This window comes from Callospermophilus lateralis, chromosome 6, assembly GCF_048772815.1.
Source record: "Callospermophilus lateralis isolate mCalLat2 chromosome 6, mCalLat2.hap1, whole genome shotgun sequence".
In the NCBI taxonomy this organism is placed as follows: Eukaryota; Metazoa; Chordata; class Mammalia; order Rodentia; family Sciuridae; genus Callospermophilus; species Callospermophilus lateralis.
The window spans coordinates 16,952,040-16,973,483 of record NC_135310.1 but is presented as its reverse complement, the minus strand read 5'-3'; the positions used below and the strand labels follow the sequence as shown (position 1 = coordinate 16,973,483).

General features: G+C 36.3%; 1 long non-coding RNA gene across 2 annotated transcripts in view; it reads right to left on the bottom strand.

The window, feature by feature from the left end:
- The window catches only part of LOC143401103 (uncharacterized), a 63,504-nt gene extending 51,548 nt beyond the window's left edge, over nt 1-11,956 (bottom strand). For both annotated transcript variants that reach the window (XR_013091597.2, XR_013155491.1), the window contains exons 1-2: nt 11,863-11,956; nt 10,930-11,005 (exon numbers count right to left, since the gene is read on the bottom strand). This is a non-coding gene — a long non-coding RNA (uncharacterized LOC143401103). The remainder of the gene's footprint in view (nt 1-10,929; nt 11,006-11,862) is intronic.
- Between the last annotated feature and the right edge of the window lie 9,488 nt (nt 11,957-21,444).

Below are 21,444 nucleotides of genomic sequence, written 5' to 3'. Positions count from 1 at the left end.
AAACTTTTTTTTTTCCCCAAGACAAGATCTTTTCCTTTTATTTCTTTTCCAAGTTTATATTATTTTTCCATGGCACGTGATTGGAATATAAAAACCAGATACACTATAATCTGTAAATGGATCTCTAACATGGAAACCTGATTGAGGGGCACACAGACTTTCACCAGAAGGAGTGATTCATGCGGACTGAATCACAGCCCATGCATGCCCACCCTTCATTTCTCAAATGTTCTTTAGGAAAAATAGACTATTCCTCTGCCTCTAGATAGCTTTTATTTCCTAGTCACATTAATGGACACCCTAAACACTAAAATTTTAGTATGGGTAGATAACTATGAATTTAATCCAGTGTTTGAGAGATTTCCAGGAACTGAAGGCAAAGGGAACACTGGTTTCTATTAATGACTTTCATCCTCTCTCAACTTTTAAAAAGAGAGGTTTTTTCCTGTGCATCTATCCTGACATCACTCTAAACTTTGTTTTTTCTTATCTCTTCTTTTGGCATGTATTTTGTTCCCCAAATCCAAGGTAACTCCATAATCAGCTATAGTGACTAGAACAAACTATACGGAAGTTTAATGCATTGTAGCCCAAAGTATTTGCTTTTCCTTCCTTGTGTCTGTGGTTTGTCTGGGGTGACTGCTGCAAGCTGAAGTTGGGCTGTGCTTGGTCCCAGCCTTATATCGTTTCAAGTGGACTCTGTATGAATACACATACTCCTAAATCCAGAAGCTACACAAAGCACATTCTCAAGGTGGCTTAGAGGAATTCATGAAAGCAGGCACAAATCTATGATTCCTCTTAAGACCTACAGGCCTGTTTAGTTCTCTTTTCAATTTGAATCAACAACAGAATATGACTATGAATAGATAATTATTTTTACTGAAACATTTATTAATAGAAAGCTGTTTCCTCAAATAAAGGAGACAATTATCCTAATTTGTTCTTGATAAGTCAGTGTGAAGTACTACATTAAGGTTATGTCCTCAACTTTTAACAATTTAAGAAAACTATTAAAAATTTGAACTATACACAGAAAAAAGACATTCAAAAAGATGACTTAATTGGAAACTTGTTTATATGAAGAAAAATTGAAAAAAAATAAAAGGTTTCTATCTTAAATAATAGAGATAATGATTATTTGATGTTTCTTAGTAAGTTTTTAAAAGATAACTGCAGTCCGGTTATTATCTTTGCTATTATTGAGGCCAAAAGTTGGAACAAAACCAGAATCAACTGTCTTTGGTATAGGTATAACTATTATTACTGATGGTTTAACAAGGGAATAGATACCTATATACTTGATATCTCTTTTCCAGGAAATACTCAGGAAAAGTTGGATGGTTTTCAAGCTTATTTGCAAATTAAAATATTAGGATATAATTCTATGCTCTAACGTGTCTAAAGAAAGATGCATATGTTTTTACCCTTTCATTTACTTATTCATTTTCTTTTTAGTTTAGCAAGCGTTTTTTATTATAGCAAAAATGGAGAAAAACAAAACCTTCATGAACCTTACATTCTAGTGAAGAAAAAAGATGATAAATTTGTCAACAATTTCAGGTTGTGATAAGTTCTATTAAGAAAATAAGTGTTGGACTGGGAATATAACTCAGCAGTAGAGTGCTAACCTAGTATGCTTGAGGTACTGGGTTCAATCCCCAGCACCACCACACACACAGAAAAATTTAAAATTATTTGTTTCAAGAATGTTAAAAGTATAAGTTTTGTTTTTGCCTTTCTATCTCCAACTTCAACAATTTCCATTATCCTTAATTTCCATGGTCAAAACCAAATATTGAAGTCATGATATGGTAAAGCAGAGAAAGATATATAACTATGTACTAGACAAATCTGGTTTCCTTCTTGACTTGACCATTTACTAGGTATGTGATCTTAAATAACTTAGCCAGTTTAACCCTCACTTTTTGCTATAGTTTGGATGATGAAGGTCCCCAAGGGGTCAAAGCTTGGTTTCCAGAGCGATAGTGTTGGGAGGGGATATGGATCTTCAAGAAGTAATGTTTCATGGGAGCCATTTGAGTCACTGTTCTGACCTCAACCTGTCATCTTTCCTTCTGCTTCTCACCTTGAGATATTAACACTTACTTCAGCATACGCTTACATCATTATGTGCCATTTTCTCCAGAAATTAAAAATTTTCACATTAGGAACTGATCAATTTTGGATATGAACCTCCAGAACCATGAGCCATAATAAATCCTGTATGCTGTTTCAGGTATTTTGTTATAGTAAAAAGAAGTTGACTAATGAATTTTCTGTATAAAATGTGGGGAAACTGATACCAGTCATACAAGGATAAAATGAGATGACATGTGAGATAGCTACCTTTGTTGATAGCTATTTTACTGTAGTTCTCCCCACCCCATGTCCCTCCATCTTTCCCTTCTCTTGCCTCTTTCTGTCAACAGAAGGCTGACCCCCAGGAAGCACATCTCCTGTTTTCCCTTATTGGTTAACATTCACTTCAGCTTAGTTGAGGAATCACTCACAAAAGATTGGGATATGTGAGGAGAGAGGTCAGGGTATTTGTTCCCTGATGAGTACATGCCTTGGCAGGTGTATTAGTAATAGCTCCAACCTTTCAAAACCAAGCCTTCCACAAGGCAGCCTCCTCTTTATAATTATAGTTCTCATTGGGCTCTTCTGGATCAAAAGGTCACTCTTTGGTAAGTGGTATGCATTCCTACTGACCTTTGTCTATGGATGACTTACTATCCTGACACCCTATACACATATTCATAAGTAATCCATTATTAAAGCTTCTTCATTTAAACCATCTGAGTAAAATTCTGTTTCCCATAGGGATTCTGACTGATAAAGGACTTAATACCAAAAATAACCACACAAAGTAGATCCTCAATTTGGTATTCTGAGACTGTGTTTGTTAAATTATTTGATAAATGCATGCTCTTCTTCAAAGAAAATGCTATGCCATGATGTAAGAATTACTCAGATATTACCAGTGTCCACATGGCACAGAAGGCCAGATATCATACATTTTGCATTTGGTTTCTATGGCAATATAAGAATTTAAAAGACTGTAGGAGTAGTGTTGGGATTATGGCTCAGGGGTAGAATGCTTGCCTAGCATGTGTGAGGTACTGGTTTTAATTCTCAGCACCACATATAAATAAATAAAATAAATATCCATTGACTTTTAAACAATATAAAAAAATTTTGACTTTAAATAAAAAGACTGTAGGCGTGACTGTTTATGACTATTCTGGAGACCTTAACCTAAAAAAGAGGAAGTAAAAAACAAAAAGGATAAGTGGAAGAACTTACTTTAAAAACCAAAGCTTTAGTAGAAAACTATAAAACTCCTATAATGACCTCAAAAGAATCCATTTATATTAATAACTACAGGACAGACATGACTGAGAATTTGCCAAAAATATAATTGTGCCAGTGGTAGAATTGCTACATTTGGTAAACACACAACACTAACAAGGCCCTTTTAATAAAGTCAGAGCATTGGTTGAGAGGTTGCACTGTGAGACTTGTGATGAAGATATCTAGGTTGGTTTGAAAATGTGAACTTTAATTTCCCACATCAACCCAAGATCATTTTGCATGAAGAAGTAGCCTCTCTTCCCTGTATAAGAAAAATAATCTTAGAGGCTGGAGTTGTGGTTCAGTGGTAGAGCCACAACTCTTGCCTGGTGTGAGGCCCTGGGTTCCATCCTCAGCACCTCATTATAAATACATAAATAAAATAAAATAAAAGATCCATTTACAACTAAAAAAAATTAAAATAAAAAAATAACCTTTATATACATAAAGATGCTTCAATGACCTCATTTGGTATTCTGACTCACAAAGAAATACCAGATCTTCTGAAGACCCATCTCCATCAGCTCTCAAGAAAGCTAGATCCCAGCATCCATCAGTTGGAAAATTACTAAGCCTATTTCCAGAGGAAACAAAGTATGCCTATTAGGATTGAAAAAATCTTTCAAAATTGCATCATCAGGAACCTGATGAATTGTGTAGGAATGTTTTCTAAAAGAGTTAAACTGGAATAGATAAAACATATTGAAGAACTGAGCCAAATTTTCCATGGAGATATACTTACCCAGTATTCTGAATTTAGTGTACCATCCAAAACAGTTTTAAGCATCTCTAGTGTTTTCCTTTGTTGGTTACTCAATCCTGGATTCAAAGAAAACCAATATTTCATGATGTGAAGATGCTAAAACTTCCTTGTTCTTATGTGAAAGAAGGTATCCAGTAGCTTAGAGAATTGAGAACCTCCAGGTAGATTTATTATAGACAACATGTCCATCAGGAATTGCCAGAAAACAGACAATCTCTCAGGGTAATATAGGAGACACTATGCTAGAAAAGCTCTATCTATGTTAGCTTTCTTCAGTGAATTGAAAATAAAAGTGGGATGCTAACTTTTTATTAGGATCTCTCACTTTAATGGGAATAATTTTGGAGTGGGAAAGGCCATGTGGTAATGCTTAACCTTCAAAGCAAAGGTGGTTGCAATTACCATAATTAGCCATAGAGGTGGATGGCAGTCAATGTTTTGACCTGCAGACATCTGGTTGTTTAATGACAATTCTACAGAATAAGAGTAGATGGGCAGCTGACAACTATTACTTGGTCTGTGTAATTGGAAAAAAATATATGTCAGGTTAACAGAAATATAACTGGAATCACCAAAGGGAGAGTTCACAATTTGTAGCCTCCCACTCAAGTTTGCAGACCTAGGAATTTCCTGAAGAAGGACTATGCAAGTCAGCCCCTAGTAATAAGTTTATATGGATCTTACAGAATTATTATGAATTACCCAAAACTTTCAATAATTGTAGCAACTATTCCAAATATATTGGAATATATCGACTGGTGAAAATTATCATAGCCTCAGTTTCCTAGCATAGAAACTATTAACATGACAAAATGTTTTTTTCTCAGTCTCTGGAGATGCTATATGAAGCCACTGAATTTGGGGACAAGAAACCATCTCCATTTGAGAAGCAGATTTCTGGAGCATTGTTTTCACTATGGAAAGTTGTTAATGCACGGAGAAAAGATTTGTTTCCTTTTTCATTGCAAAATTTTTTGCCAAGACCCCTGAAAAAAAAAGATTAACAAGAGAAAAACTTAAATATTTATTTAATATAGTTTTATTTTTCATGAGCCCCTTCAGAAATTAAGACCCAAAGATAAAGGAAAAGTGATTTTTATGGACAATTGTACAGAAATACGATTGAAAGCAAAAATGGTATGATCTAATGGTAAGACAACTTGGGGGAAACCTTACGAAGGCCTGCACTTTTGTTGAGATTTTTTTCTATGACCTTCCTCTCTTTTAGGCATAGGAAAGACCACTCTAGATTGAGGTTCTTATGATCTATTTTAGAGGAAGAGCAGAGAATTCTTTTATAAACTGCTTCAGAAGGAAAGGTGGAAGGAAGTCAGACTGGCTTGCCTGGTTCTGCTGTTTTCTCAAATGCCAAAAGCTGTATTTTGGGGTAGTGTGTCCTAAACTCCATCACTAAAATCTATTTATAGACATCTAGCTGGAAATCATACTTATCATTTTCTCTTTTAGGTAGGTCTATCCTACAGACAAACTTGTATAGCTATGCAGAAACCCATCTTCCACCCTGCAGATAAGGGTAATACACAAGAGGTTACAAATGCTATGTGAGTCCCTACATAGCCACTGGAATACAGCTGGCCTATCAGTGCAGACTGGTCAAGGTTTCATGAAAGAAGAGATAGAAATAGAGATAGAGATGGGGGGGGGCAGGGAGTAGGGGAGGGGGGGCAGAGGGAAGGAGAGAAAAAAAGGAGAGGGGTTGAAGAAGGGAGGGGAGGGAGAAGGGTTGAAGGAGGGAGGGGGGAGGGGCTGAGACAGAGAGCTTACAAACTATTTAAGCTTTTGTATTTGGGGGTCGCCTTTTCCAGCTAAACATTACCTTAACTACTATACTTTGAAAACTGAATGTTGCTGTTGCCCCATCCCCCCTTCCCCTTACTGTTCCTAAATTAATTCTTTATAGCTCCTTCAACTTAACTATTAATCAAATAGATACAAACTAAAGCTTCTGCACATCAAAGGAAACAATTAAGAGCATGAAGAGAGAGCCTGCTGAATGGGAAATCTCTGCCAGCTGCTCCTCTAATAGGGGATTAATAATCTGAATATATGAAGAACTCCAAAAAAAAAAACCACCAAAAAACAATCAATTAACAAATGGGCAAAAGAACTAAACAGGTACTTTACAAAATAAGAAATACAAATGGCTAACAAATATATGAAAAAGATGTTCAACATCTCTAGAAATCAGAAAAATACAAATCAAAACTTCATTGAGATTTCATCTCACTCCAGTCAGAATGTCATCATAAATACAAATAATAATAAATGCTGGTGAAAATGTGGGGAAAAGGTACACTTATGCACTGTTGGTGGGACTTCAAATAACTACAACTACTCCGGAAAGAAGTATGGAGATTTTCAAAGAACTAGCAATGGAACCACCACAAGACCCAGCTATCTTACTCCTTAATATTTCTAAAGAACTGAAATCAGTATACTCTAGTGTTTCAAGCCAAACTTCAATGTTTGCAACAGTGCAGTTCACATTAGTCAAGTTATGAAACCGGCCCAGGTGCCTGTCTACAGATGAATGGATGAAGAAAATGTGGCATCTATATACAATGAAGTCCTATTTAGCCATAAAAAAGAATGAAATTGTAGCATTCTCTGGTAAATAGATAAAACTGGAGAACAACACACTAAGTGAAATAAACCAGACTCAAAAAGTCAAGGGTTGAATGTTTTCTCTCATATGGGGAAGTTAAAATAAGGGGAAAAAAGTGGATATGAAGAATACAATAAAAATAGAAGGGAGATCAGTGGAGTAGAGGAAGGGGATAGTGGGACAAAGAAAAGAGAGGGGTAAGCACTGGGGACTTAAATGAAGCAAATTGTATTCCATGCATGTATAATTATAAAAATGAACCACAATAGTATGTATAACTATAATGTACTTATAAAAATATATAAAGAATGTGATGTTTTCATGTATCACTTTATAAAAAACTAATAATATTCACTGAAAGTGCAAATGTGGAAAGTAGCACTTACTAATTGATGGTGGGTTGACAAACTGATACAAGTTCTTTGGAGGAAAATTTGACATAATTAATAAAAAGTATGAAAGCATAGACTCTTTGATCTAACAATAATATCTCTAGGAAGCCATACTATTTATACAGAAAGTTCTGTTTATAAAAACATTCATTGTAGCATTATTTTCAGTAGCAAAAAAACTTAAAGCTATTAATAGGAAGAGCATAGATTAGTGTTTGCCTGTATTTTGAAATTCTATACCACAATTAAAATGAGATTGGTCCACATAGAAGAATTGAATAAGTAATATAAAAATGTCCATAATATCACATGAAACAAATAAGTATTGGTATGTGAGGACCCAACATGGCGGCCGGCGAGGAGGCAGCACTTTCAATGCCTCCGCAGTAACGGGATCAGAGAAACCCATTCATACACCTACGTGTGACCTGCTGAGAAACTTCTAGCAACATTCCGCTGAAAGGAGACCTGCCGGGAATTACATCAAATAAATTACTAGGAGTAAACAGTAACTCAGCAGTCAAACAGAACAAGAAGCAACATGAGCAGCACGAAAAAGCAAGGAAGAAAAGGAGTACAAACAATGCAGGACAGCCTAAATATTCAGGAGGATATAGAGTCATCAGAAAAAATGGTCATATAAAGAACTCAAGGAATACCTTAGACAGATGGAATGGAACCTTAACGAGGATACAAGACAGCAAATTCAAGCAGCGAAAGAACACATTGAGAATGAATTACATAAACAGATAAAAGAAGAAGTTAAGCATCTTTATCAGAAGACAGAGATTATAAAAAAGAATCAAACAATAATCTTAGAAATGAAGGAAATTATAAACCAAATTAAAAACTCAAATGAGAGTATCACTAATAGAGTGAAGCAAGTAGAAGCCAGAACATCAGATAATGAAGACAAAATATATCATCTTGAAAAGAGTCTAGCCAACTCAGATAGGCTGGTTAAAAATCACGAGAGAAACATCCAAGAGATATGGGATAACATAAAAAAACCAAATTTAAGAGTCATTGGGATAGAGGAAGGAATAGAAATTCAAACCAAGGGAATGAGTAACCTGCTACATGAAATAATTACAGAAAACTTTCCAGAAATAAAAAAGGAAACAGATATACAAATTGTAGATGCATACAGGACACCGACCATACAAAATCACAGTAGACCAACGCCAAGACACATTGTTATGAAGATATCCAATATACAGAACAAAGAGAAAATATTAAAAGCTACAAGAGAAAGGAGGCAGATTACATTCAGGGGTAAACCAATAAGGTTAAGAACGGATTTTTCATCACAGACGCTGAAAGCAAGAAGATCCGGGAACAACGTATTTCAAACACTGAAAGACAATGGTTGCCAACCAAGAATTCTGTATCCAGCAAAATTAAGCTTCAGGTATGACAACGAAAGAAAAATCTTTCATGATAAACAAAAGCTAAAAGACTTTGCAGCCAGAAAACCAGCATTGCAAAGCATCTTGAGCAAAACACTACACGAGAAAGAAATGAAAAACAATAACCAAAGCCAACAGTGGGAAGTACCTCAGTAAAGACAGACGGAGAGGGGAAAGCTAATCATGGAGAAACAAACTAAATTAAAAAAAAAGAGAGAGAGAGATAAATAATCAAACATGGCTGGAAGTACAAACCATATATCAATAGAAGAAACTCTAAACATTAATGGTTTAAACTCTCCAATAAAGCGACGTAGGCTGGTAACATGGATTAAAAAAACAAATCCAACAATATGCTGCCTCCAGGAAACACATCTGACTGGAAAAGACATACACAGGCTGAAGGTGAAAGGCTGGGAAAAAATATACCACGCACATGGTCCTAGCAAGCAAGCAGGGGTGGCCATCCTCATATAGAATAAAATCGACTTCAAGACTAAGTTAACCCAAAGGGATAAGGAAGGACATTATATACTGTTAAAAGGAACCATTCACCAACAAGATATAACAATTATCAATATTTATGCACCAAATAATGGTGCTGCGACGTTCATAAAACAAATTCTCCTCAAGTTCAAGAATCAAATAGACCACAACACAATAATTATGGGTGACTTCAACACACCTCTCTCACCATTGGACAGATCCTCCAAACAAAAGTTGAATAAAGAAACTATAGAACTCAATATCACAATCAATAACCTAAACTTAACTGACATATATAGAATATATCAACCATCATCAAGTGGATATACTTTTTTCTCAGCAGCACATGGATCCTTCTCAAAAAGAGACCATATATTATGCCATAGGGCAACCCTCAGTAAATATAAAGGGGTGGAGATAATACCATGCATTTTATCTGATCATAATGGAATGAAACTGGAAATCAATGATAAAAGAAGGAAGGGAAAATCCTATATCACATGGAAAATGAACAATATGTTACTGAATGATCAAGGGGTTACAGAAGACATAAAGGAGGAAATCAAAAAAATCTTAGAGATAAATGAAAATACAGACACAACTTATCGGAATCTATGGGACACAATGAAAGCAGTTTTAAGAGGGAAATTCATCGCCTGGAGGTCATTAGGCAAATCCACTCACCAATACACATATATTTAAATATAAATTTGATGAAAAAATATTAGTGTTCATGAAAAACTGAAATTCAATGTAACTATTATACTAATAATTCTTGTTTAAAAAAAAAACCCTACAGATGAAGGTGTATTTTAAGTTAACATTTAATCAAAATTGTGTTTTCTGAAAAATATTAAAGTACATATTAAAATACATGTCTTCTTTTATATCAGATATTCTTAAAAGGGGTATGCATTAGAGACCCCAATAAAAATGTTTAAAACACATATTTAAACTAAACACTTAGATTTGAATTCTCCTATATTCAACCTTCATTTGCACACTGATTAAAAAAAAAAAAGAAGAAGAATCTATTTTGACTACAGACCAAAGGCTGCAATTACTATTTATTTCTGCTCTAAGTTTGCTCCACTAGACCCAGATCCTGTCAGTCACAGACCTATTTTTAGTTCAAGGGCCTTCCAAATAGGAACAAGCTGAAGCTCTCCCCCATCTTCCCATTAAAAAACCTGCAGCTTAGAGTCCATTTACTCATAAGTAAAAAATAGCTGCCTTAATTATTTTTATATTTCATCTCTTATTAACAAATGAAAGTTGATATGCAAACATTAAATCAGAAGAACACATTTTAGGTTCAATATAAAATCTAAGAGTCATTTTACAGCATTATGTTAATGATTTTATTTTATTATGGTAATCATTATATTACGATTTTATGCAGAAACTAATAATGGCATCCACTGAAAAATCTTTTTGAATTCTTAATTGGGTCAAATTATTTAAAAATTAACTATGAATATTATAGTAAAAAGTAAGAGGAAATCTCCCACAAAACACAGACTGTTTTATAATAATAATAATAATAATAATAATAATAATAATAATAATAATAAAAAGAGGTAAGAAATTGGCTAGTGTATTAATTAAGCTCCCAAGAATAAAGTATCTCAAAATTGTTATGCCAGGTAAAAGCTAATGAGATATTATATGAGAGTATAGAACAACCATCATTATCTATGAGAAATGTTTCTGCTGTTGTTAAAAAGGATATATAACACTTGGCTTAATTTGGTAGTCTTCAAAATTTTACTTTTGTGTACTTAATACATAAAAAACTAAGATCAATTACTAACTACTCAACAGAGGTTTTTTGTGTTACACACATTACTCATTAAACAAATGCAAATGATAGTCACAAGGAAAAGAGCTTCTTACCTTTCAAATAACTTGTTGCTGCTTTGCATGCTTTGCTCTTAATTCAGACACCTCCTTCCAAAGGGACTCATTCTCACTATTATAATTAAAAAAAAATAAAATAAATAAAAAGATTTAGTCAGAAAACCAAACCCCAGTATCTTTAATTAAGAATACTAGAGAATTAAAAAACACAAACCTAGAGAACTTAACTGTGTTTGTTTTCAGTATGATAAGTATTTTTATGAGACCAGAAAGCTGGTTCAATAATACAGGAATGACAACTATCAACACAACTCCAGAATCATTCCTTCTTAAATGTATTATCTGCTATTCATGGCAAATAAATAAATAAATAAATAAATAAATAAAAAACCTTAAACACCCTTCTATACCCATATACATTACACAAATGGCCCGATTCCAAAGAACAGGTTGCCATTTTCTATTTAATGTTTGAAAAAGCCACTGATGAGCCACAGCCTGCGTTTGAACATCTACCTACTCCCCCGACAGCTCTCCTCAAAAAGACCCCAGATGCAAAGCGGGGTGTGTGCGGGCGGTCAGGTCCTAGGGTTCAGATTGCCCCAGCCAACCCCGCGCCCAGGAGCCCGCCGGGATCTCCGGTTCCCATCCCTCCCCCAGCCGATGGAGGACGAGTGGGCAATAACGTGGCCCCCGCGCCCTAGGTACCTCCTCGGCCTAGGCTGCGCGGGGCCGGTTCGGAACGCGACCCGGCGGGACCGTTACGGGCCGCCCCTCCCCCACCGCGGCCCGCGGCAAGCGCACGGTGCGGCCGGGCCCAGGCCCCTCGTGAGCGACACCAGGCTCCTCCAGAGGCGGCGCCAAGGCCGCGCGGTGCCTCACAGCCGCTGAGCGCCTCGGGCCAGGAGAGACAACCCCGGGGGAGGGAGCGGGGGAGGTGGTTCGGAGGCCGCGGTGCCCCGACCATACCTGGCTCCAGGTGATGAAGTCCTGGCTGTGGGCTTCCTCCACAGCTGGCTGAGGAAAGCCGCACGTTCCAGCTCTGCCTCCATGTTAACCGGAGGCGGAACGCAGCGGTGCTGGGGCAGGCGGTGCCGGTTGGAGGCGGTGCCGGTCGGAGGCGGTGCTGGTCGGAGGCGGTGCCGGGAGCAGGCGGTGCCGGTCGGAGGCGGTGCCGGGGCAGGCGGTGCCGGGCGCAGGCGGTGCGGGTCAGAGGCGGTGCTGGCGCAGGCGGTGCCAGGCGCAGGCGGTGCGGGTTGGAGGCGGTGCCGGGCTGAGGCGGTGCCGGTCGGAGGCGGTGCCGGGCGCAGGCGGTGCCGGGCGCAGGTGGTGCCGGGCCCAGGCGGTGCCGGTGGGAGGCGGTGCCGGGCGCAGGCAGTGCGGGTCGGAGGCGGTGCGGGCAGGAGGCGGTGCGGGCAGGAGGCGGTGCCGGCGCAGGCGGTGCCGGCGGCGGTTGCTCCCCGAGACCGCCCACCACGCAGGCGCAGTAGCTCTCGGCCAGCCCCCCAGCCAGCCCCGCGGGGCTCTCAGCTAGGCTGCAGACGCGGCGACCGCAAGATTACTCAGCAAATACTTAGGAGATTGTGTTTCTTTATTTTTGTATTTTATCCAATACTTTGTTTAACTAGTAATTTGCTTTTGAGGCAGCATCATACAGGCATTTGTCAAAACACTGACCATTGCAAGATATTAACCAGTTGCTAAATTTTAGATGTAATTCAACCAGAGGAACAGATATTTAAACTGAGGGTCAAAAGAACTAGGAAAAATTGTCACATAATATCCTCAAATTTACCAAGACCAGAGTAGATGGATTTACAGAGAATTCGTGACTTTCAGGACTCCTCACACATATAAATTCTCTTTAGAGTTTAAGTCAGGTATAATGACATAGATGAGGCAGCAACAAGGCAAAAAAAGTACAAAAGTAAACAACTAGTAGTAGGGTGGGTTTGCAGGCTTCCTTCCCCGTACTTCCCCATCCCCATCAATGGCACCCAGGGTGGCCAACCCCACTCCTTTTCAGGCTTATAACTATGCATTGTGCAATCTTCAGGGATTCTGAGATCTTTATGCAATGTTAGTGCTGCCAGAATATGCTCTCTTGGGTTGGTCTTAAGCCATGAGGGATATAGATTCATATTCCTGTTTAAATATGAACATTCTTCTCATTTCACCCATGGGTCCCTTCCTTGTCTTTCTTGGTGAGGTGGTATGAGGAGGGCACCATGCAGTCAACGTTACTAGACGATGTGCTGTTCTGCATATATTTGGTAAGATTCTGAAAGATAAGTTTAATGTGGCCCATAAATGAAGTATTGTCCAGATTTCCTTCCTCCTCTGTATAAGACAATATTTGTTAATCATCATTATTCTTTGAGAAGAAAAATCAGCAGCTGGATGAAAATATCCATGGGCAGTATGAGGGATATTTCGGAATCATCAGTAATGATGTAACCAGCATTCAGCAAATGGTATTAGGGAGCTGCATAGGTAAGATGTGCATTGTTTCAACACAAACAGGTTCTGATGAGCCATGACATTGGATAATAACAGTCTCACAGTAGGAGATAGTGAAATTAGCACAGTTGAGAACAAAGAACATAAGAGGATGGTTCATAGCTCTGAACAGTAAGAGGTGACATCTGGACAATGTGAGACTTCACATGACTAGATAATAAACACACAAATACTTCTTTTCTACCCATTATTATAATCTTCATCAATACCTTGCTAATTTTACAGTGACCTATTAGATCTGCAATTAATTAATTAATTAATTTGATGCTGAAGACTGAGCCCAGGAGTGCTTGACAACTAAACCACATCCCCAGCCCTCTATAATTTATTTGAAGTCAAATTATTTAGATAGGAATTCTACAAAAATATTTTCCAAGGTCTCAAAAAGCTCACAGGGGTTTACAATTATGTAAGTACTTCCAGTTGCAATTTCAGACTTTTTTCCCCCTAAAGTTTTGATATAATTAATTTTAATACTTAGGAGAGAATAATGAATCAAACAAAATGGGAAAGATAAACTTTGCTGGGCTTCCCTATAGCATGTTTTAATCAGTGCTGAACTTTGGAATTAGGAGTTGGAACTTGAAATTAAGATATAATTGGGTGAGGCCTTAGTTCTGCTATGTTTGTGTAATCCTCAGCAAGTCTCTAACTGCAACAAGTCTGTTCCATTTTCCTCATAAAGTTGTTTATGAAGATGGAATAAAAGAATTTTATAAGCAACTAACAGTGTTTTTCAATATTTTCATAAACCATTAAATGGAGAAGACAATGCACCAAAATTGTATGCTAAAGATACTGTCATAATTAATTTATAATTTTTTGTTATTTGAAAAAAATTTTTTTGAGTTGTAGATGGACACAATGCCTTTATTTTATTTGTTTATTTTTATGTGGTGCTGAGGATTGAACCCAGTGCCTCACACATGCTAGGCAAGTGCTCTACCACTGAGCCACAACCCCAGCCCTTTTTTTGTTATTTTTTACCATAAAGATAGATAGTAAAATTTTTAGTTGTGCTCTTAAAAATAAAAAAAAATCTACTAATATTCAGTAAATTCGTAATTGTTATTATACTTAATCTTGTATTCAGAATCATCACGGGGGTTGACACATAGGTACAATCTGATGTTCTTGTACTTCAGGTAGTGAGTGTAAGAATGAGTCAGTGGAAAAGTAGAAGGAGTCTTTTCACCATCTCTTACTCCAAAAACTTGTAGCTAATTTGAAGGAAAGCAACACTAACTGAATCCCATGCTTCTTTTCATTTAATTCAGATTGCTTGTAATGGATAATACCTTTTTTGAGAGGCTAGGGTTGACCAACACTTTAAGTCCCTTTATATTTCTGGGATTCCACACATAATTGCAGTAGGCCCTCCATATCTTACAGTAGGCCTTTCACATCTGTGGATTCAATCAACTACACATAGAAAATATTCGGAAAAAGGAAAATTGTATCTATACCAAATATATAATGACATTTTTCCTTGTTATTATTTCCCATACAACACAGGATAACAGCTACTTTGATAGCATTTTCATTGCATTAAGTACTATGAATAATCTAAAGATGATTTAAATGTCCAGGAGGATGTGCATAGGTTATATGCAAATATTATGCCATGTTATATAAGGGCCTTGAGCATCTACAAATTTTGGGCTCCACAGGGGGCATGAAGGTGGGATTGTGTGTATAGAGGTGTCCTGGAAGCCAACCCTGTGGATAACAAGGGGATAACTATAGTGTTGGTGACAGATAGAACCTGTCTTGTATAATAGATATTCTCATACTTGATATTTGTATCCCCAGAGATATATGATGTGAGCACATAACCTTTATTCTACAACCTAGACAAATACAGAACCTCTTCTAACTTTTTTTCATGTTTCATATTAATTATTCAGAATATTGCATTTCATTGTGGCATATTCATAATGCTTATAACATAGTTTGCTCAGATTAATTTCCTACTACCACCTTTTACTCTCTCTTATACCTCCCCTTTCTCTACAGTTAGTTTCCCTTTTACATTCATGATGTCCCCCTTCACCTCTTCCTTTAAATTTCTCATATGGGAGAAAATATATAATACTTTTGAATCTGACATTTTGCTTAGCACGATGGTCTTCATATCCATCCATTTTCTTGTAAATGACAGGATTTAATTCTTCTTTACAGTTGAATTAAACACCATTATGTATATATACATCATATTTTCTTTATATATTCATTTCTTCACAGATATCTAGACTAATTTCATATCATGGTTATTCTGAATTGTACCACTATAAACATAGGTATGCATGTATCTGTAAAGTATGCTAACTTTGATTCTTTTGTGTAAATGTCTGGATTGGTATAACTGGATCACATGGTAATTTTATTTTTAGTTTTTTGAGGAACCTCCATACTTGTTCTAATTTGTATTCCTACCAACTATGTTTAAGAGTTCATTTCCTCCCTTATCCTTGTCAACATTAATTATTATTTGTGTTTTTGATGACTGCCAGTCTGGTTGGAATGATAACCTCTTTTGACTTTGAATAAGAAGTTACTGATTCAAAGGAGTAAGATTTGGAGAAAATCCATTTTGGAGATGAATAGTGTCAGCAGAAGTGGCAGTAATACTGTTTCTAGCAGTGTTACTATGGTTTTACTACAATATTACTATAGCAGTATTACTATGGCTTTCGATGTTCAGTGCCAAAAGCTATGGCAGACCTGTCTCCAACCTTTAGTGACAGAAGCAGTGGTGACTTTTATGGACTGGTTCTGGAAGTTGGCCTTGCTTTGTTGCCCTCATTTCCTCCTGCTCTCCAATGCAAAGAATTGTGAACAACATTGTAAGTTCTCAAATAATACCCATTTTCGCAAAGTCGGTGTTGGTTTCTGTTGTTTGCAACTTCAAACCTTCTGATGATGAAAGTTCCATGCTGCTTTAACTATTGTTTTATTGTGATACTGGAACCCTTCCCTGATTTTCTTTCCATTTAGGTATCTACAGAGGCTCTTCTCATTCTGATCTCACATTTTTTTTCTGATCTCCTCTCCCACTGGAAGATGAAAACAGTGTGATATTCTTTATTGTTGAACATTTTACATTGGAAATTAGTCCTGTTGCTTCCTGGAGTCAACTTTCTAGAACAGAGGTTGTTGAATGTTGTAGAAAGAAGAGGCCACTATATCTGAATAGATTAAGCTCATTTATAAGTCTTTATCTTTATATCAACATATTTTTATATTCTTTAGCAACTTCATACTTGAGATGCAGAGATTTTGTCATTAAATTATGTGCACTTATTTTTAGGTAATTTTCACTTTGTTGCATAATGAAACTTCCATTATTTAGAAACATAAAATTTCAGAATACTTTTATTGACATCCCTTCCCCCTTCTCTGAGAGTTTAAAGATTGTGCATGTATGGGGCCCAATTCCTGATGTTTTTCATTGCAATATTTGTACTGATTCCTTCCAACCAAGATTATAACTAATTTAGAGTTTATTAAAAAGTTATTAGGCTGACATTTAAACTTATTTTGGTGGTAAATGTGGCAGAACTTTCTTTAAATACCACAAGGAGAAAAATTTTATCAAAAAAAATCATTTTATAGGTTTTCAATTAGTTTTTTTTAAAAGCACTAATGGTGACACATTCTGAACACATAAAAAACCAACAAAATTTCACACTTAAAAGTCGACTCTACTTAATTAGTTTAAGTAGTAAATCTTACTCTAAAATAAAAATGAAAACCACTAATTTTGAGTACTTTTTAAACAAATTCCAGATGCTCAGTTAGTGCAATAAAGTATATTATATTGTCATACACATGCACCACTGACTCTTACATAAAATGAGTTTCCTTATAGTTTTGAAGCTTGAAAATAAAGTAGCAATTCAGAGGACAAAAGTTTCACTCAAATCTTATCTAATTTTTAAAAAGAGAAACTCATGATATTATGTAGACAATTTGAGTTAGCTCTTTATTCAGTAAAAACATGTGGTATGGAGAATCTATTAGTTTTCTATTGCTTCTATAACAAATTACCACATATATTGGATTAAAACAACTCAAATATGTTATTTTACAATTCAGTAGAAGTATGAAATGAGTCTCATTGTGTAGGCTGTGGAAGAAAACTGGGTTCTGCTTGTAGTCCCAGCAGCTCAGGAGGATGAAGAAGGAAGATTGCAGGTTCCAAGCCAGCTAAGCAATTTAGCTAGACCCTGTCTCTAAATAAAATATAAATAAGGGCTGTGGATGTGGTTCAGTGGTTAAGCACCTTTGGGTTTAATCCCCAGTATCAAAATAAATAAATAAATAAATACTCGGTCCTCATGTTTTCCAGCTTTGAGAGGCTGTCCATATCCCATAACTACTCCATTGTGTAGTCTGTGGGTAAAAATCTGGGCATCAACTTACAAGATCATCAGAAAGGCAGATTCTTGGGCTTATCACATACCCACTGATCTAGGATCTGCAGTTTAAACAGGATCCTCAGGTGAGATTCATGCACATATTAAAAGCATGTAGAAAATCAATCTCTTCCTTCCTTCCTTCTTTCCTTCCTTCCTTCCTTCTTTCTTTCTTTCTTTCAATCCAGGTGTATTTACCCACTGAGTCACATTCCCAGCCCTTTTTATTTTTATTTTGAGACAAAGTCTTGATAGGTTGCTTAGGGCTTCATTAAGTTGCAGAGGCTGACTTTGAACTTGTGATCTCCCTGCCTCAGATTCCCAAACGTATGGGATTACAGACATTCACCACCATGCTGTGATGTATTTCTTTTATGCAACCAGAGGTACTTCAATCTTGTCTTCTTCAGTCATTGAACTACCATTAAGTACTAGTAAGTAGTCTTTCATTTGAAGAATCATAAGGGAACTGAAAGGAATCTGAAAACCTCAGGTGTGACCATGCAGAAGCATCTCCTTTCAGTCATTTCTGTTCCCACTGTGAGCCTGTCTTCATTTTTAGCATTAGTAAGTGCCTAGTTCCATAGGAAGAATCATTATTTTCTTGCTAATTGGGAGAAAGGGGATGGGGGATGAAAAGTGACAGAAATCTGTGAATCAATGGCTTAATTTCCAGAAGATAAAAAGAGGGATCTTGGAAACAATAGACCTGAAAACATAATCTCAATACCTAGAAAAATTATAGAGTGAAGTAATAAAACATTTGTGAGTATTTAGAAGAACTTTGGAGAACTTGACATCACAATATGAGTTTACTGAGAACAAGACATAAGAAACCTTATATTCATTCATAATGGAATCTTTAACGTGGTAAATCAGAAAAATATGCTCACAGTGTATCCTGAGTAAAGCTCTTGGTATGCTTGGTGAAGCCCTTGATATGATTTGTGAAGCAACTGATACTATGTTGGGTGAGTGACAGCAGTGATGTGTTCTGATCTGGTAATAACCATTGTGCCCACCATGACTTAAGGAGAGCAGAGAGGTGTCTGTCCCAAATGTCCTATTTGCAAAGGCCATTCAAGAAAAAAAAAATAGAACTTTTTTTCTCATCCTCATACAAGTTGAAGGGGATAACAAGCAGACTATATAGTTTGGAAAAGGAGAATAAAAATTTCCCATTAAAAAAGGAACATTGTGATTAAAGTCAGTGAACTTCACAGTTTGGGAGTAAATTTCTCTGCATAGCAATGTATAGAGGTAGTGATCAGCTTGCAGAAATACATATGCAGAAGTACTAATCATAAACCCTCATGAGTTAATAGGGCAATGCAGCTGTAGGAGGGAAGGAAGGAAGCCTTCTTTGATTTTAAATTCCCAAGGCCTAGCTAAAACTTAGCATTTAGTAGGTACTTGGTGAATCATTTTTTTATACTGTGCATTGAACACAGGGGTTTTATAACTATGGAGCTATACCACAGCCCTTTTAATTTTGAGATGGAGTCTTGTTAAGTTGCTTTGGGCTTCACTAAGTTGATGAGGTTGCCCTCAAACTTGTGATCCTCCTACCTCAGCCTCCTGAGTTTCTGAGATTACCGGCATGCACCACCATGCCCAGTGATAAATATTAGCTAAATGAACAATCCTTGAATTATACAAGCGTTAGAATTGTGTTTGGTTGCAGTAATAGAAATTTAAAGTCTATGGTATATAAAATGGCTAACATCCAAAATATTACATCTGCTTCTGAGTACCATATTTTTAGTGTTACACTGACAAAATGCTATGCTGTAGGAAAACTTGGAAACCTCTTTGGAGAAAAAAACCTGAAAATTATCTTCTGGGAAATGTTTTAGTGAAGTAAAAAAGTAAAAGGGGATATTTTAATTTTTTGCAGTGCTGGAGATGGTATTCAGGGCCTAGCACATGTTAAGCAAATGCTTTACCACTGAACTGTATCCCCATCCCCTAAGGGGATATTTTAAACAGGCATTAAAAATCCTTAAGTAAATCTAAGAATGGGCTTGTTGTTCTAATAGACACAGAGCAAATGTAGGAAAGCTACAAAGTAGTAAATTGAATTCTAACATAATTTTCTAACCAGTAGAGCTGGCTAATGATGGAATAGGCCTCCTTTGGTGGTGATGCATTTTCTATTTTTGGAGGCTAAATGATCATTGGTTACAGAGATGCTAGAGATAGGAATCTTCATGGCAGGATTTCTTAAAGAAAATTATGATTCTTAAGCATGTTCCTTCATGGGATTCAGATTTTTGTTTTTTTTTTTTATCCTACTATATTATTCAGGAAACATTTATTGACTTTTCATTTGTTAACTTGTAGAATTAATATCTTCACTTTACTTCTGTCATTTGAATGAGACAAAGCGAGAGATGATGGTGGGAGCAGGGCATAGAAATTATAAGAAACAGGACTCTCTAAGACATTTAGAATATTTACATTTCTAGGTAAACTTCTACTTGCTAGATTTCTTTGCAATTCTTGTATTGATTTCTTTCCTACAGTGAATAAAAATTTTTTTTGATATGTTAATAAAGTAGAAATTTCTCTGAATTTCTTTTAATTCCTAAGTAACTATGGCAGATTTGTATTGTTGGAAAATGTTTTTCTCAGCTATTCACTGATTTTAGGAACATAAAAATCTTCAGATATCACCCAAAGAATGTGAGGACACAAAACTTACATTTATAAGAGAAAAATGGATATTTAAAGTTCATGGATGTGATGATCATTGCCACTAAAAGTGTTACATTGTTAAAAACAGCTTTGCTTTTCATGTGATATGATAGTGAAATGTTATCATTGAGTGATTTCCTAAGGGAGACAGATGGATATACAAAGAAAGCTTGGCAGGTATAATGGCTCATGGGCTAGGACACTCCAGGAAGGTGAATTAGATGGACCTTATAGCTTAGTGACAAAACCTCTTAAAAGGAGATGAGAAATAATTGGCTCAATATCTAGGTCAATAGTTTCGGCTGATCACACTGAGTCAAAGAGCAAATGTTTTGTGTCACAAGCAGACCACATAAAGTTCTAGAAAAGTTCTTTGTAATGAAATTGCTAAAAAAAGAGAAAGAAAAATGCTGCAAAATTACATAGAAAAACTAAACAAAAACACTTGAATTGATATTTGTCACAAACCACCCCCTCTGCTTGTCCCTGGTAAATTTGAGGACAAAGCCAGTATTCTGGCTAAACAAAAAGATTGTTTGGGGCATGACAATGTGAAATAAAAGATTTTTTGTCTAATTCTTCCCATATGCTGGACAAACTAAGTTCATTGTTCAGAGTACTTTGATGAGGAAAAAAAGTTAATGAAGTAAAAACAAGAAATGAATCCAGCAAAGTCGTTATAATCTTGAATGTCCCACTGTCATATGATGCTATTAGTTGTTATTAACATTGCCATTTCTCTAGGGTAGGACCTACAAATTTTGTCTATGTATAACTCAGTGTTTTTTCCCCTTAAAAAGTTATTTGTAGGCTGTATAATAGGATAAAAAGCAAAAATCTGAATCCCATGCTGTAACACACTTAAGAATCAGCCTACAAATTTTTTTGAACATTTTTGCTTTATAATCACTAAAAA